This window comes from Nannospalax galili, unplaced genomic scaffold, assembly GCF_000622305.1.
Source record: "Nannospalax galili isolate Female #2095 unplaced genomic scaffold, S.galili_v1.0 scaffold1677, whole genome shotgun sequence".
Classification (NCBI taxonomy): Eukaryota; Metazoa; Chordata; class Mammalia; order Rodentia; family Spalacidae; genus Nannospalax; species Nannospalax galili.
Genome location: NW_008339464.1, coordinates 324,809 through 339,225, shown reverse-complemented (window position 1 = coordinate 339,225; position 14,417 = coordinate 324,809).

The following is a 14,417-nucleotide window of genomic DNA, read 5'->3' as shown; positions in this document are numbered from 1 at the left end:
TATGAGGGTGTGTATCTTTTTTTAATATTAAAAAATTTTATTTTATGTGTATGCGTGTATTGTCTGCATATAGGTAAGCGCACCCATGTTGTGCAATGCCCGCAGAGATCAGAAGAGGCTGTCCGATTCCCTGGAACTGGAGTTATGGACAGTTGTTAGCTGCCATGTGGGTGCTGGGATTTGAACCCGGGTCTTCTGCAAGAACAGCCAATGTTCTTAATCGCTGAGCCATTTCTCCAGCCCCCCTCTCCTTCTACCTTGTTTTGAGGCAGAATCTCTCTTGCCCTTTATGGGCGTGGGGGGATCTCGGGGTGCCAGCTGCTGGGCGTGGCGCCGATCTCCCACACCTCGCTGGAGTGCGGCGGGTCCGCGGGCCGAGTCTGCTGGGGTGCGCACGTGTCCCGCACCGCATTGCTGTGGGTCTCCGCGTCTACTGGGTGCTGGTGACTCCACTGATCGCTGCGCTCCCAGGCGGGTCCCTGCTTCTCTGTTGTTGAGGCTCTCTGCTACCGGGGCTGGCCCGGTCAGGTTCCGTCCCAATCCACCGTACACTCTCTCTCTAAGTTCGGGACGTCAGCTGCAGGGAGGTGCAGGACCGGGAAAGCTGGATTTCTGTGAGTCTGTGAGTCCCGGCTTATGAAGAGACAGCTCTCTCCGGGAAGACTGGATCGTAGGCAGTAAGACACTGAACTCAGCTCAGTCAGTGGTACAGCCCCTTTTATTCAGTGACTCAGCTGGCTCCAGGCCTTAGTGATCCAGCTTCCATTAATTAGGGGAAACGAGGATATTTTATACTGTGGGGGTAGTAGTAAAAGCCTTAGCTGATAGGTACTTTTAGGATGCCTCATTTACATGTGGTGGTGGGCTCCTGCCAGGCAGCCAGACATTGTCTGAAAATCACACAGGAAAAGCTGGCAGTTCCAGAGCCGGAGGCCATGGCTACTTCAAAAGATGAGTCAGGAAGATGCCAGGAAGGCACCCTGCTGATAAAAGGAGTCTCTGCATATGAAGCCGAGCCCATAGGCTATCCAGACATGGAGAGACTTTACACAACAGGGGTCCCCAACAGCCCTTTCCACCACTGCACTGGGCGCTCCAGGCTGGACTGGCCCAGGAGTTTCCAGATGATGATCCTGTATGCACTTCGCACCCGTCTATAGCAGTGCTCCAATTACAAATGTGTGCCACTGCACCCAGCTTTTTTTAATTGATTTTTTTTTTGCAAATTTCATACAATATATATTGATCATACTCAGGCCCCCTTCCCTATTTAGGCCCCCCATTGTCCCCCTACTGGTTTCCATAGATTTTGTCATATATGTTAAGGCCTATCAAGCCAAGTTCATGTCCCCAAATGTCTCTCAGTTTGTTTTGGTTTTTGAGACACGGTCTTACTATGCAGCACTAGCTGGTATGCAACTTGCTATGTAGACCAGGCTGGCCTCAAACTCATGGAGATCTGCCTGCTTCTGCTTCCCAAGAGCTGGGATTAAAGGCATGCACCAGTACACCAGGCTTATTTTTACTTTTTACATGTATGAATGTTTTGTCTGTGTGTATGTAAGTACACCATATGTGTGTAATACCCATGGAGGCCAGAAAAGGGCCTCTTGGAGTTTTGGATGATTGTTAGCTATCACATGGGTGCTGGGAATTCAACCCAGTTCCTCTGCATGTGCTCTTAACTTCTGAGTCATCTCTCCAGACCCTCCATCCAGCTTTTTAAAAAAATGTAGGTTCTAGGGCCGGGTGTGGTGGCACACACCTTTGATCCCAGCACTTGGGAGGCAGAGGCAGGCAGATCTCTGTGAGTTCAAGGCCAGCCTGGTCTACATAGTGAGTTCCAGGACAGCTGGGGCTACAGGGAGACCCTGTTTCAAAAAGACCAAAAGAAAAAGAAAAAAAAAAGTGGAGTCTGGGGTCCAAATTCAGGTTATCAGCCTTGTAAGCCAATAGCTTTCTACCCACTGAAACATCTTGCCAGCCCTAATATATATTTTAAGGTATAGTACTTTACTGTTGACCGTAGTTACAATATTGTAGAACAAGGGGCTAGAGTATAGTTCAGAGGTTAAGCCCAGTTGCTGCTTTTGTAGAGGCACTGGGTTTGTTTTCCAGCGCCCACAGGACCGCTGTAACCTGTAACTGAAGCTCCAGGGTATCTGACACCTCTGGCCTCAGCAGGCACCTACACTCATGTGCACATCACACACATACACATAGTTTTTTTTTATTTTTATTTTTTTTTTGGTCTTTTTGAGTATTTATTATTTTTATTTTATGTGTATGAGTGTATTGCCTGCATGTATGTGAGTGCACCTGTGTCATGCAATGCCGCAGACGTCAGAAGAGGGCTTCAGATTCCTCTGGAACTGGAGTTAAGGATGGTTTGTAGCTGCCATGTGGGTTCTGGGACTTGAACCCAGGTCCTCTGCAAGTGCAGTCAGTGTTCTTAACCACAGAGCCACCTCTCCAGCCCCATACCCATAAATTTTTTTAAAAAATCAAAATAAAAAAATTTTTTGGCCTTTTTTTGAGACAGGGTCTCCCTGTAGCCCCGCTGTCCTGGAACTCACTATGTAGACCAGGCTGGCCTTGAACTCACAGAGCTCCTGCTTCCCAAGTGCTGGGACTAAAGGTATGCGCCACCATACCTGGCTAAAATAAAAAAAATAAAAATTAAAAAAAATTAATAAATCTTTGGCCAGACGTGGTGGTGCACACCTTTAGTTCCAGCACTCAGGAGACAGAGGCAGGGGAATCTCTGTGAGTTCCAGGTCAGCCAGGGCTACAAGGCAAGACCCTGTCTCAAATGTCCTCCATCCCTAAAAAACAAACACACCTAATTTTTTTTTTAATCACAAAATGTTTTAAGTAAGTTGACCACACTCACAGGACCCTCAGGTGGACACTTGCATCTGGGAGTTTCTCCAGAAAATTCCATGCTGGAGGTGAGGACAGGCTTGTGGAGGGAGCCATGGTTCCAAAGGAGGGAGAGAAGAGACAGGCTGGTGGGAAGAAGACATCCCACACAGCTGATAGCTGATTTGGCAGCTATTTCACAGGTATGTTGACCCATGCATATTTCCTGGCTTCTGTTCCATGTTCCATTGATCCTAACACTGCAGACAAATCAAGTTTTTCTCTCCCAAGTTCTGGCCAAACTATGGATAATCTATTTGCTTTCATCTAATTCCTCTTTTAAATTTTATTTCATTTATTATTAGTGTATGGGTACGTGCTCCTGCCATGGTGTACATGTGGCTGTCAGAGGACAACTTTCTGGAAGTCCATTCTCTCCTTCCACCATGGGATAACTCAGGTCATCCTGCATACTCAGGCTTTCCCCCACAGAGCCATCTCTCCAGCCCTCCATCAGTTTCTGCCTCCTGCTTTATGGTGGGAACAGTAAGCAATGATCTTGAGATTCTAACGGTACAGAGGACGTGAAGGACCGCTGTCCTAAGCGGCTGGGATATCCACATCCTCTTTGGAGGTCTGCTGGGAAGCAGGAACCCTTGACTGTGTTCACTCACCAAGGATGATATATAGTCTCACTCCTAACCTCACTCCTGCCCCTTCAGGTCCCATCACATCTTCTTGCATGCAATCTGCAATCCTCCCCGACTCTCTCACTGCACAGCAGCTAGAATGTTTCTCTCTCTCTCTCTCTCTCTCTCTCTCTCTCTCTCTCTCTCATTCACTGTGCCTGGAACCTGTTATGTAGATCAGGCTGGCCTCAAACTCCCAGAGATCTACCTGCCTCTGTTTCCCAAGGGCTGGGATAAAAGATGTCCACCTCCACATCTGGCCTCCTCTTTCTTTTTTGAGACAGGGTTACTTTGTAGCTCAGGCCAGCCTGGAAATCACTATGTAGCCCAGACTGGCCACAAACTCCCATCATCATGCCCCAGTCTCCAGAATACCAGGATTACACATGTGTACCACCATGCTTAGCTCTAGAATGTACTTTCCTCTTCTTTTCCTTTCATTCCTTCCATTCTTTGGGGACAGAGTGTCATTATGCACCCCCCCACCCCCACTGACCTGGAACTTTGCACGCCGGGCTAGCCCTGAAAGGAGTCAGTCCTCCTGCCTCTGCCTCCTGAGTGCTTTAGGTGTGTGACTTCACAGGCAGCTAAGATGCGCTTTCTAAACAACTCCAGCAGAGTCTGGTGGTCCATGCCTGTAATTACCATACTTGGGAGGGAGAGGAAGGAAGATTAAGAGCTCAAGTCTAGCCTCAGCTACATAGAGAGTTTGAAGCCAGTCTGGGCTATGTGAGCCCTTGTCTCAAAAATAAATGAAGGACTGGAGAGATGGCTCAGTGGTCAAAAGCACTGACTGTTCTTGCAGGGGACCCAAGTTTGGTTCCCAGGATCCACAGGGCAGCTAACACCCGTCCCATAATTCCAGTTCCAGGGCATCCAATGACCTCTTCTGACCTCCTCAGGCATTGCATGACACAGGTGCACTTACATGCATGCAGGCAATCACTCATACACATAAAATAAAAATAATAAAAATAAAATATTTAATCAAGGGGCCGAGCATGGTAGCGCACACCTTTAATCCCAGCACCTTTAATCCCAGGCAGGCAGATCTCTGTGAGTTCAAGGCCAGCCTGGTCTACATAGTGAGTTCCAGGACAGCTGGGGCTACAGGGAGACCCTGTCTCAAAAAAAACAAAACAACAAAAAAAGGTGGGGTCTATACCCGGGTGTGGTGTCACACGCCTTTAGTCCCAGTACTTGGGAAGCAGAGGCAGACAGATGTTCAAAGCCAGGCCAGCCTGGTCTACATAGAGAGGCTGGGGCTACAAGGAGACTGTCTCAATACAAAAGAGGGTGGGGGTGGAAGAAAGACAGGGTCTCATGCAACCCAGGATGGACTCAAACTTTTTTTTGTAACCAAGGGATGGCCTTGAATTTCTCCTGCTTCCATCTCCCAAGTGCTAGAATGGCAGGTATATACCATCATGCCTGATTTTATGCAGTGCTCAGCATCAAACCCAGACTTCATGCATACTAGACAAGCACCATACCAATTGAGCTGCATCCACAGTCCCAATTAAGATCTTTCAGCTAGATTCGTTATAATTTTGTCTTTTAACAGGGCAAGGGATATACCAGCTCGAGTCTCAGGAAGAGGTGCATCTGTTAATGTTTTCTAGGGGCGTCAGCAGACAGAGGCAACCCTCTAAGGCTACTTACTGTTTACGGGGTTTTTTTGGTCTTTTCTCCTGCCTCCTGAGTGCTAGGATCACAACCTTGTGCTAGGGATGGAACCCAGGGCTTTGCGTATGATACAGGCCAGGCTTGCCTCAAACTCACATCCTCCTGCCTCAGCTTCCCATGTATTAGAATTACAGACATATACCACCATGCTCAGATACAAATGTAATTTCTTTATTTTCAATTATGTGGATATGAGTATATGCATGTGAGTGTAAGAGTCTGCAGAAGCCAGAGGCATCAGATCTCCCAGGAGCTGGAGTTACAGGCTGTGAGCAGCACAACATGAGTGCTGGGGATTAATGTCAGGTCCTCTGGAAGAACAAGTGCTCTTAACCACTGAGCCTCTTTCCAGCCCCACAAATGTATTTTAAACCTAGGTGCTTAATATTTTTATTTGTGTGTGTGTGTGTGTGTGTGTGTGTGTGTGTAAATGTCATGTGTGTGAGGTACCTGAGGAAGCCAGAAGAGAGCATTGGTCCCTTGGAGCTGGAGTTGCAGGTACTTGTGAGCCTCCTACACCAGTGCTGGGAACCACATTCAGGTCTTCCAAAAGAACAGGAGTGCTCTTGACTGCTGACCCATTTCTCCAGCTCCACAAATGTGTTTTAAGCAGGTGAAAGACTTCACTAGATATACAAGACATGATCCCTATTATAGAAATAGCCTGTGCCCCTGGCTAGGCTAAAGGCAGGTCTGTCACATGTAAGCCTGTTCAGGGTGGGAGGAACTGCATCTTCCCTCCCCTCCACCACTATGAACTTTATCAGAGAAAGACTTTAAATCAAAAGAACTTAGTGAAAATAAATCAAACAGACATTGAAAACGAGTAGGAATTTATGGTGCTCCTAAGACCTAGGCAGTGCAGAGAGAAATATTATCTAAAAAGATAAGAGCCAAGCAGGTGGAAAGGGGCTGCCTTGCTAAGGCACACAGTTATATTGAATGATTCTAGAAACTTTGTGGAATTTTCCCCCAAGCCATCTAGAGGTCTGGCAAAATGGTTCAGACAGTAAAGTAAAGCTCTTGCCATGCAAGCCTGAGGTTCAATCCCCAAAACCCACATAAAGGTGGAAGGAGAGAATCAGTGAATGTTACAGCAGAAAGACATAGCCCCCCCCACACACACCGTATACACACAATAATAAATAATTATTCTTGAGACAGGGCCTCACTATGTAGCCTTGGCTGGACTGGAACTTGTTATATAGACCGGGCCAGCCTTGAACTCACAAAGATTCGCCTGCCTCTGCCTCCCAAGTGCTGGGATCAAAGGTGTGCGCCACCACGCCTGGCTCTCTAGCCCATTTTTTTTTTAAAGAAGTCATTTACAGATTGATGAGGCAGCTCAGTGGATAAAGGTACTTGCTGCCAAGCCTGATGACTTAAATTCAATCCTATTTTACCCACATGGTGGACAGAAAGAACCAGCTCATGTAAATTGTCCTCTGGCCTCCACATGCACTCTATAGCACCCACAAGTCTACACACACACACACACACACACAAATAAGTGGATGTAATAAAAATTAAGTTGGGCCTGGTGGCTCATACCTTTAATCCCAGCACTTAGGAGACAGAGGCAGGTGTATCTCTGTGAGATCAAGGCCAGCCTGGTCTACATAACAAGTCCCAGGCCAGCTGGGGCTACAGGGAAACCGTCTCAAAAAAGCAAAAAATACATTTTTAAAATTTATTTTTATGTGTATGAGTGTTTTGCCTACATGTATGTAAGTGTACCACATGTGTGCAGTGCCTGTGGAGGCCAGAAGAAGGTGTCTGATCCCATGAAACTTATGTTATGAAGGACTGTCAATCACCCTATGAGTACTGGGAACTGAACCCAGGTCCTCTGCAAGAGCAGCAAATGCTCTTAAGCATTGAGCCATCCCTCCAGTCCTAATAACAAATTTTAAAAGGAAGTCATCTAATAAGGAAACCAGCAGATTTCAGCACTTTAATTCTTTCAACTTGAGTTAAAACTAGCCGGCCCACCTCACTCTTCACTCCTCAGGGTCTAGGCACCAGGCATAACCCAGAGCTTGCTAGACTGGCAGGAAGAGAACATCTATGCCCTTCTGCTTAAAGGCTGGGATCCAGCTCTAGACAACAGGATGCAGGAAGGAACCCAGAAGCAAAGTCTCCTCCTGTGAAAGGGGTGGAGTCGCCCCTGGGAAAGGAGCCGTTGTCTTCCTTAGAGACTAAGGAGGAAGCCAGCATCGATTGGCTGGGTGAACGCGAGGAGCCAACCCAAGAAGATGCTCCCCTTCAGAGACAACCGCCCACCCTGCTTTTCTGTGTGCTACATGAGTGAGCCGGAATTGCAACCTCTGCTCCTTGTGTAATGGAAATTCATTCTGGAGATTCCACCGACTCAGTGTTGCAATGGCAACACTTGTTAAGCAATGGTAACACTAGTTCTACATAACATATTCCTGAGCTGTGCAGGTGCCCAGGTCCCAGCAGGCTGTGGCTGAGGCAGGTGGAGCACTTGAGCCCAGGATTCAAGGCAATTGTGGGAAACAACAAGAGTCTACCTCAGAAAGGAGGCTGCTGAGGGTCTGCTGAGCTCAGCACTAGAGCACTAGCCTAACACACAAAAGCACACACACATATGCTTACAATAGAAAAATAGATGTTGAAAGAAAGAAAAATAATGAAATTTTTAGAATCCTTTAGATTCTGATTTAATCAGAATCCTTTAGATTCTGATTTAGTTGACCAGTGGACAAATTATTATTTTTTGTGTATCTGCAACTTGCTACGTAGACCAGACTGGCCTTGAATTCAGAGATTTGCCAGCCTCTGCCTCTGCCTTTACCTCTCCTATGCTGAGATTAAAGGCATGCCTGGCTGGATTTTTTTTTTTATTTTATTTATTTACACTTTATGTGTATGAATGCTTTGCCTGCATGAATGTAGGTGCAGTGCACCACCATGTGCAGTGCCCACTGAGGCCAGAACAGGGCATCAGATCCCGGGAATTAGAGTTACAGATGGTTGTTCACTGCCATATGTGTGCTGGGAACTGAATCCCAGTCCTCTGTAAGAGCAGCATGTGCTCTTAACCACTGAGCCATCTCTCCAGCCTCAAAGAGTGAACAGATTTTATATTTATATAAAATGTGTGCAGCACCACACAAGGTGACTGCTGTTATGGATATCTGTTCCACATCTGTATTGGTGATAAACTACCACGATCATGACTAAAACAACTTAAGGCTTATGGATTCAGAGGCATAGACCCAATCCATCATGGTAGGGAAGCCATAGCCAAAGGTTCAGAGGCAGGCATAGGAACTGGTTGGTAATATTTTCTTCCACACACAGGAAGCAAAGTGGGGGGAGGGGAGTGAACAACAGGAAGCTGGGCAAGGCTATGATCCCTTAAAACCCTCCACCAGTGGCACACTTTCTTCAGTAAAGCTCTACCTCCTAAAGGTTCCATAACCTCCCCAAACACCACCGACAACTGAGGACCAAGTATTCAATTACGGGAGCCTATGGGGCACCACTTCTCATTCAAATCATCACGGCATCTTTCACCTCTTCTTTGAGGGTACCAAAGGGTTCTTTGAGGAATGTGAGGGTTCATTTTCATTGTCAGGTTGACTGGATTGGGAATCACCTAGGAGACCTGTGTCTGGGTTTGTTTGTGAGGGCATTCCCAGAGAAGTGTTCTTTTGGGAACACTTTTGGGTAGTTAAGACAGACTGGACTCTATATTGCTATGTAGCTGTTGACCTTCAATCCCTGATCCCTCCTACATCCACCTCCCAAAGTATTAAGATTACAGGTATGTGCCACCAAGCCTAGCTTCATTTCCAGAGCAGTTTAGCTGATGAGGAACAACCCACCCTAAGTGTGGTACAGTTCCATGGGCTGGGGTCCTGGACTGAATAATAAAGAAAATGGAAGAAAGCAGAGGAGCACCAGCACTCGCCTGTCCCTGCTTCCTGACTGGATACAGCGTGACCAGCTGCCTCACACACATGCAGCTACAACCCCCTCTCCCATGAGGAACTGTATTCCCTCAAAGGGCAAACCAAAATCTTTCCCCACAAGTTGCTTCTCAAGTATTTACTTGATCACAGTAATGAGAAAAGTAAGTAACACAGGTTCAAAATACAGAATCAGGATCAATCGTTAAAGCTGTTTGCTGCCAAGCCTGACGACCAAGAGATCAATTCCTAGGACCCCCCATGGGCAAAGGAGAGAACCAAGTCTCCCAAGTTGTTCTCTGACCTCCATATGTGTGCTATGGCACAGGTGTACACACACACACACACACACAGAGTGCTCCTACACCAACATTATAATTACCTGAACAAATAAAATCCTAACTCTTAAATTTAGGGGTGTTTTTTTTTTTTCGGTCTTTTTGAGACAGGGTCTCCCTGTAGCCCCAGCTGTCCTGGAACTCACTATGTAGACCAGGCTGGCTTTGAACTCACAGATCCACCTGCCTCTGCCTCCCGAGTACTGGGATTAAAGGCGTGCACCACCACACCCAGCCCTAAATTTAGTTTTTAAGAGTGGGCCAGCACTCAGAGGACACCCATTCCCCCAGATATTTCTGGGAACCATCTTTCTCCTGGAACTGAGCTGTCTTGTTGGAACTCTGTCTCTGGAGCCGTGTGCTAAGTCTGGCCCCACCCATAATTTTATTCAAAATGTTTTCTCCAGCTTCAATTGGGGAAGTATAAGCTGGGCTCCACCTAAAGCTTAACAGACCATCATCCTTAGTTCTAGAATATCTTTCATCCAAGGTCATGTGTACTGCCTTTCAGCCCTTTGATGTGTCAATTCTCAAGCACATCCACATTCGTTCATTCATTATCTTTTTGGGTATAGTAACAAACTGAGGCTGCCTAGGAAATGACATCAGGTGCTGTCTCCCAAACTGCCTGTTTCCTCCAAGGGGCGGGGCCTGCTGCGGAGAATTGACTGGGGAGGGGTTTTCTGCACCATCTTGGGACAGAACAGGGCAGGGAACATGCAGCAACCGGCGTGGAAAGATGGCCCCAGCATCTCACCTGTGTGGATGCAAGAGGGGGCATATACCGACCTGAGGCCAGACAGTGGGCCCAAGATGCATAGGTGAAGGAGTGGGCCACCGGAGCGGTCTGCATTGTCCGGCTCTGAGCCACTGAGCAAGAGTGCTTGTCTCTTTGTAAGTTCTCCCATTTACCCCTTCCCTACCCAAGGGCATAAACCATAGTAAATTCACATAAAAATATATTTTATGGTTTGTCTCATCTTGCAAGAGATCCTGAGAGAACTCTGGCGACAGGTGCCAAGGTCACAAGACACAAGAACACACAGATTTGCTGGAATTAATTAAAAGTCATTAGTTCATATTATGTCCATTAATAAAAGTCACCCCCACACACACACACATACACAAAAATGTAATGTTAAAAATTTTATACATGGGGCTGGAGAGATGGCTCAGCGGTTAAGAACACTGGTTGTTCTTGCAGAAGACACGGGTTTTAATCCCAGCACCCACATGACAGCTAACAACTGTGTAACTCCAGTTCCAAGGGATCCGTCCTCCACAGGCATTGAATGACATGGGTGCACTCACATACATGCAGGCAATACATTCACACACATAAAATAAAAATAATAAAGAAAATATTTTTTAAAGAAATTTTATATATACATATATACATGTGGCCAGCCAGATCGCTCAGTAGGTAACATACTTGCCACCAAGCCTGAGGACCTGAGTTCAATTCCTGGAATCCACATGATGAAAAGAGAAAAACTGGGGGCTGGAGAGATGGCTCAGTGGTTAAGAGCAGTGACGGCTCTTGCAGAGGACCCGGGTTCGATTCCCAGTACCCATAAGCTGGCTAACACCTGTCTGTAACTCCAGTTCCAGGGGATCTGACACCCTCTTCTGACTCTGAGGGCATTGCATGACAAGGGTGCACTTATACACATGCAGGCAATACACTCATACATATAAAATAAAAATAATAAATAAAATTAAATTTAAATTAAAAATAAAAGAAAACCAACACCCATGGGTGATCTTCTGACCTCCACACGTGTGTATATACAGGCACACACACAAGTAAATGTTATTTTTTTAATATTTTATTATTTTTATTTTATGTGTATGAGTGTTTTGCCTGCATGTATGTAAGTGCACCACATTCATGCAATGCCTGTAGAGGTCAGAAGAGGATGTCAGATCTCCTGGAACTGAAGTCAGAAATGGTTGTTAGCTGCCATGTGGGTGCTGGGAATCGAACCCATGTCCTCTGGAAGAGCAGCAGGTGTTCTTAACCATTGGGCCATCTTTCCAGCCCTGCTGTTAAACTCTTTAATTATATAGAAGCCTTTATCCATTAGTGGACCATGTCTGTGGTCACTATGTGGTCACTATGTGTGACCACTATGTGGTCAAGATGGCCTCACAGCATCAACTCCACCCATTCTAGAGATGCATGTGTGTCATGACTGAGCATGTTCCAGGAATCTCAATGCGGGGGCCAAGAAGCTCCCAAGCCCTCCAGCCCCTAGAGGTTCTAGGCCTGGGTGAGGCCTATTCAGGTTGTACTAGTATGAAGCTGGCAAAGCCTGCACAGAGCTAGATGTGACACTAGGTCATGGTGGCGTGGATTTGTCCTCTCAAGCTTTTGGAAGGAAAAGGCAAGAGAATGATGAGTTTAAGCCAGGCGTGGTGACACATACCTTTAATCTTAGCACCAAAAAATAATAAATAAATAAACAAATAAATAAATATGAAAAAGAGTTCAAGGTCCTCCTGGGCTACCAAAGAATGCTAGGCCAGCCTGGGATACATAGCAAAACTGTCTCAGAAAAAAAAAAAGAACTTGTGACAGTAGTGACTTGAGAAAGAAGTATGACCAGGAGGTTTGAGGAACAGATTTCCTGTGTATTGCTTTTATCTTTATTTTTGTCTTTTTGAGACAGGGTCTCCCTGTAGCCCCAGCTGGCCTGGGACTCACTATGTAGACCAGGCTGGCCTTGAACTTACAAAGATCCGCCTGCCTCTGCCTCCCAAGTGCTGGGATTAAAGGCGTGCGCCACCACGCCAGCTTAGTTGTTGTTGTTGTTGTTATTATTATTATTATTTTATTATTTTGAGGCAGACTTTCCCTGTAGCCCCAAGCTGGCCTGGAACTCACTAAGTAGACCAGGCTGGCCTTGAATTCGCAGAGATCTGACCATTTCTGCCTCCCAAGTGCTGAGACTAAAGGTGTGTGCCACCATACCCAGCTCCTGTGTATTTTTTAAGGCATTTATTTTACTATTTTTATTTGAGAGAGAGAGAGAGAGAGAGAGAGAGAGAGAGAGAGAGAGAGAGAGAGAGAGACAAAGCAGGTACTCCCAGAGTCAAGGAGGCATTGGAACTGGAGTTACAAATGGTTATAACTTGATAAAGGTTACTTGATAAAGGTGCTGAGAACTAAATTCAGAAACAGTGTCCAACAGTACCCCTGAGCCATCTCTCAAGCCCATATTACATTTTTTTGTTTGTTTTCCTTTTCGTCTGTGTGTGTGTGTGATGCGCATGGTGTTTGAGCATGTGGAGACCCGAGGTTGATGTCAGGATTCATCTTCCACCCCTTTTCCACCTTGTTCTTTGAGGCAGTGTCTTTGAATCAAACCCTGAGTTCTTTCCGCTGGAATTACAGGTGGACCAACACACGTACCCGGCAGGTATGAGGCTTTCTGGAGATCCAAATACCCGTCCTCATGCTCGTGTGGGAGATGCTTTAACCAACTGCTGAGCCATCTCTTCAACCTGTTTGTCTTGTTTTGAGACAGGGTTTCATGTAGCCCAGGCTGGCTTCAAACTCAATATGCACTGAGGCTTTCTTTGGTCTCTCCATCTCCCTGCCTGACTCCTAAGTACCTAGGCCCCCCTATTAAATCCAGCCTATCAAATGAGGGTTCATTATCTCCCCCTCTAGCCTCATCTCTGTTTCGCCCTCCTGCACCCAGGATTTTCCTTGCCTGTTAAAGTGGCACTTAGGTGAAGAAAAAAGTCACCATTAATGGGTAGCTCTGCTGGGAATTTGAATCCACCCAGCTTATCTCCAGATCCTGGACCTGCACCCACAAAAAGCCTACAACCACGTTAAGGGAAGAGTTCTGCATCTAGGCTCAGAATAATAACTGATGGGAGATATCTTCTATGAACAAGTACAAGCAACCAAACACAAAAGAAGTTGGACATCAGCTTTAAAAACCTGAGCTGCCAGGCATGATGGCACATGCCTTTAGCCCCAGCACTTAGGAAGCAGAGGCAGGCCAATCTCAAAAAGACCAAAAATTAAAAAATAAAAAAAAACTTGAGCTGGGGATGCAGCTCAGTTGGTAAAGTGCTTGTCTAGCATGCACAAAGTCTTAGGCTCAGTCCCCAGTATGGCATAAACCAGCTGTGGTGGCTCATACTTGTTATCCCAGCACTCTGGAGACAGAGGCAGATCCAAAGTTCAAAGTCATTCTCAACTACATAATGAACTTGAGGTGAGATCAGCCTGGGATATATGAGACCTGGTTTCAAAAAATAATAAATAGTGTCTGGAGAGATGCCTCAGGGCTTAAGAGTACTTGCTGCTCTATCATGGGACCAGAGCTCATCTGATCTCCAGGGACACTCATGCACACGTGTTATACACTCAAACAGACACACATAGACATACAGACACACATGCGTGCACAAATAAATGTTAAAAAATAAAAAAGGGGCCGGGCATGGTGGCACACTCCTTTAATCCCAGCACTTGGGGGGCAGAGGCAGGCAGATCGCTGTGAGTTCAAGGCCAGCCTGGTCTACATAGTGAGTTCCAGGACAGCTGGGGCTGCAGGGAGACCCTGTCTCAAAAAGACCAAAATAAATAAATAAATTAATTAATTAATTAATTAAAATAAATAAAAAATAAAAAAGGGGGCTGGAGAGATGGCTCAGCAGTCAAGAGTACTGTCTACCCTTGCAGAGAATCCAGTTTCAATTCCCAGCACCCGCATGGCAGCTAACAACTGTCTGTAACTCCAGTTTCAGGGTCTGACGCCCTCTTCTGACCTCCAAGGGCATTGCATGACAGGGGTGCACTTACACACATGTAGGCAATACACTCATACACATAAAAATAATAAATAAGGGGCTGGAGAGATGACTCAGCGGTTAAGAACACT